This window comes from Etheostoma spectabile, chromosome 9 (assembly GCF_008692095.1).
Source record: "Etheostoma spectabile isolate EspeVRDwgs_2016 chromosome 9, UIUC_Espe_1.0, whole genome shotgun sequence".
NCBI classification, from domain to species: Eukaryota; Metazoa; Chordata; class Actinopteri; order Perciformes; family Percidae; genus Etheostoma; species Etheostoma spectabile.
Window position 1 is genome coordinate 26,802,023 of NC_045741.1, and position 4,050 is coordinate 26,806,072.

The window sequence follows — 4,050 nt, forward strand, 5'->3', positions numbered from 1 at the left end:
GCACTTGGAGCAGGGGAGGGGGCCTAATTGCACACTACCACTGCTTGTTATGTCAAGCAATTGTAGCTTTATTCTCTCCTTAGATATTTTAGGGTTTAGATTTATATTATATTGAGTATTTTTGTTGAGTTAAGGAAAATGACATTTCTTTTGGGATAAGTTTTTAGGTAGGTTTTGCTGTTATTTGTAGTTTCTGTTGTAGTGTTATTGTTAATCTTCCCCTTTGTTTCTTATGTTCAGAGCTTTAGTTACCGTCTGTTTATTTGATCTCTTTTATGGGCCCAAAACTTTATCTTCATTTTGTTGTAATGATTTTTGGGAAATAAAAACCCTTACTTTTGGACTTCCCTTGTGACTCCTCTTGCTTAACTGCTTGGTCCCTCACAATCACAATGAGCCTTAACTAGAAACCAGTGTCTTCAGAAATATTACCCATTATCAAAAAAGCTGCATTCTAAATGAAAGTACATGTGGATATTGCTACTGCCATTCGTTTCGTTAAATCCTAACAATAGTGCATCCAAAGTTAAGTCCCTTAATACACAAAACATGTAAAACACAGAACAAGAACATAAGAGACAGTGATACAGAAGGGAATAAGAGAGAAGGCTGGGAAACAAAGCCAGCCAGCGGACATCCAAAATAGGTTTATGATGAAATTGGCTATGAGGCAGCAAAAAGGAACACTGGCCCATAAATACCTGGTTCGACACTAAATTAACTTTAAAGTAAACACATCTCTTGTCAACAAAAAGCGCAAAATAGCAAGCACACTGGAAAGGAGACTCTAGCCTAGCTGTGGCCTAGTTAACCTATGATTAGTAAGCTATATTAAACAAGATTGAAATGACATTCAGAATCAAAGTCTCTGTGATCACGTCAGATAGCAGTGTAATAAAGCTAGGCCACATTAAGAGATTCTTCAGGTTTAAATACCTTGGGGTCTTGTTTGCGAGAGAGGGGACCATGGAGCATGAGATCGGTCGGAGAATTGGAGCAGCGAGTGCGGCATTACATTCCATGTATCGCACCATTGTGACAAAAAGAGAGCTGAGCTTGAAGGCAAAGCTCTCGATCTACCGGTCAGTTTTTGTTCCTACCCTCACCTATGGTCATGAAGACTGGGTCATGACCGAAAGAACGAGATCCAGGGTACAAGCGGCCAAAATGGGTTTCCTCGGGAGGGGGGCTGGCGTCTCCCTTAGAGATAGGGTGAGAAGCTCAGTCATCCGAGAGGAGCTTGGAATAGAGCCGCTGCTCCTTTGCGTCGAAAGGAGCCAGTTGAGGTGGTTCGGGTACTGGTGAGGATGCCTCCTGGGCGCCTCCCAAGGGGGGTGTTCCAGGCACGTCCAGCTGGGAGGAGGCCTCGAGGAAGACTCAGGACTAAGTTTCAATTCAATTCAATTCAATTCAATTTTATTTATAGTATCAATTCATAACAAGAGTTATCTCAAGACACTATACAGATAGACCACACTCCAGAATTTACAAGGACCCAACAGTTCTAGTAGTCTCCTCCAGAGCAAGCAACAGTGCGACAGTGGCGAGGAAAAACTTCCATTTAGGCAGAAACCTCGGTCAGACCCAGGCTCTTGGTAGGCGGTGTCTGACGGGCCGGTTGGGGTTAGAATGAAGAGTGGCAATAACAGAAATAGAAAAAATTAGTAGTTTGTAGCAGTTCTTTGTGGTAGTTCATGGCAACTGGAGAGATTATATCTCCAACCTGGCCTGGGAACACCTTGGGATCCCCCAGTCGGAGTTGGTTGATGTGGCTCGGGAAAAGGAAGTTTGGGGTCCCCTACTGAAGCTGCTGCCCCCGCAACCCGATACCGGATAAGTGGATGAAGATGGATGGATGGATGGACATTAAGAGATTAAGGCAAACCATGGGTTCCATGTTCATCAGGCAGTTGTTTTAATCCTGATCTTCTTCCACGGCTTTTTCCGCGATAGAAACCAATGCCTCGGTCCTGTTGCAGCAGGAGGATGGAAAGCAGCTCGGCTCACGTAGTCCTCCGCCCCCCCAGCAGGGGTGCCTTCCTTGATCTTCAGTGTTGCCGGGTAAAGCAGGAAATAATCCAGACCATTTACTCTTGCTGAATCCATGGTTGGATAGAAAGCTTGGCGTCGCTTGACCGTATCCAGCCCCTGACAACGAGAGGAGATTTCCGTGCAGCCTATAGGATTGCCTGCCTGGTTGTGTAGCGGAGTACGTTGAAAATCAACGTGCGAGTAGTGATATTCTTCTTTGAGCTATCACTGTAAATTCGGTGGGCTGTCATAATCTCGAACATCTGCCAATTTCAGGAACCACTTAGGCAAGGAAAACAAGAGATATTGAATAGCAGCAACTTCTAGCCTTTCTTTCAACCCAACAATGCGGATATTGCATCTTCGATTTCTGTCCTCCATGTCTGCTAGCTTCACCACCAGCTATTGGCCATGGCTCGTGTCCATGGTTGTCAAGAATACTTGAGTTCAGTGGTTAAATTGGCTTTTGTAGGGAGGGGGGAGCCCTTATTTAATGTGAATGGTCATGATTAAAAATTGCGCCGTAAAATGACATAATAGACTAACAGGTAGGTAACAGATTTTACCCTCGGAAAATATATGAAATTGAACATGTTTGAAAATATTGTAATATGTAAACTTATAATAATATATGAAATCTTTTTAAACAAGAAAATTATGTTGATTTAATAGAATCAGAACAATTACTATATTACCGTGATTTATGATGGGGGGCTCTCGGGGGCCACCCCCATAATCGTTTTAGCATTAGACACTTTTTCCATTTTGGTATTTTTTATGCACCTATTTTTATCTTTTTTTGAAACAATATGCCTGAAATATCTTTATGTAAAGGGAAACATTACAATCCAAGTATAAAAACATAATGGAATACATTGCAGTAAGGCTTTCAGGCATTCTGTATTTCTTTATTCTCCTTTAGATCAGAGTCAGCACACATGTAGCTCAGACATCATTTACTCTTCCCTCCTCTTTTACATCTTTTGTTGGAGGATAACCTCAAAAATGCATATGACAATTATTCAACTCAATGATAAATTATTCATATTAATTTATTAATAAACCCCTGTGCTGTAATATTTCTGATGTTTGAGCAAGATTTCGGCTCATTCCGTACGGTTTCATATTTGTCAATCAACATTTCAAAATACATTCGAGGCTACACTCAAAACATTCTGGACCGAAGCCCCGGCAAAATGTTTGGTGCTGAAGGAGACGGAGCTGAGCTCCGGCAGGGTGTGGTGTGGACCGGAGGAGGCGGAGCAGCGGTCTGGCCCAATTTAACCTCTGCTTGAGTTGCTTACCACCGTAGCTTTTAGCTTGTTCACATCAGATCTTATAGAACCAAGACTTGCAGTTAGAGATGCTAGTTCTGCATGGGTAGCAGTTAGCTTCTCGTTGTTCCCACCTGCTGAATTTCAGCAAAACGCGTTTTTCTGTTTATCCAGTAATGCCTCTGCAGTGAAGTGAAGTTCTGTTCTTGTTTGCCATTCTTTTTTAATAGAACAGAATAGAATGCCTTTATTGTCATTATGCACAAGCACACAGTACCTGTGCGATGAGATTGAAGCAATCCCTTTACAGTGTTGACACAAAAATATAAGACAGTATGACAATATCAAAATATCAAAGTCAAAAAATGAAAAATAAAAAGTACAATGTAGGAAGTGCAGAGAAAAAAAAGAGGGGGGGGGGGGCAGGTGCAGTCGGGAGAGCAACTGTATGCATATATGAAAATGGCTTGAATACACATTGTGTGAAAGGAGATAAGTATAAAACAAATAGTGACTCTATCGAGCACAAGGTGGTAGAATATCAGAGTTGGAACCATAGAAAACAACTATTTTGCAAGGTTGGGCCAGGAGCTAAAACTTTAAGCCTCCATCTCTATCCAACCTAACACTTGACTCCCCCGGCATGCATGCTTATATAAGTCAACTACTATTTCTGGAACAGACAATGACAATGACACACCTTAATTAAGAGCCCGAGACACTCGCCCACGCGTAAAAATAGCAC

General features: G+C 42.0%; 1 protein-coding gene across 1 annotated transcript in view; it reads left to right on the forward strand.

Annotated features, from left to right (window-relative positions):
• Positions 1–4,050, forward strand: part of LOC116695607 (inactive N-acetylated-alpha-linked acidic dipeptidase-like protein 2) — a 730,805-nt gene that overhangs the window by 693,810 nt on the left and 32,945 nt on the right. The window lies entirely within an intron of this gene.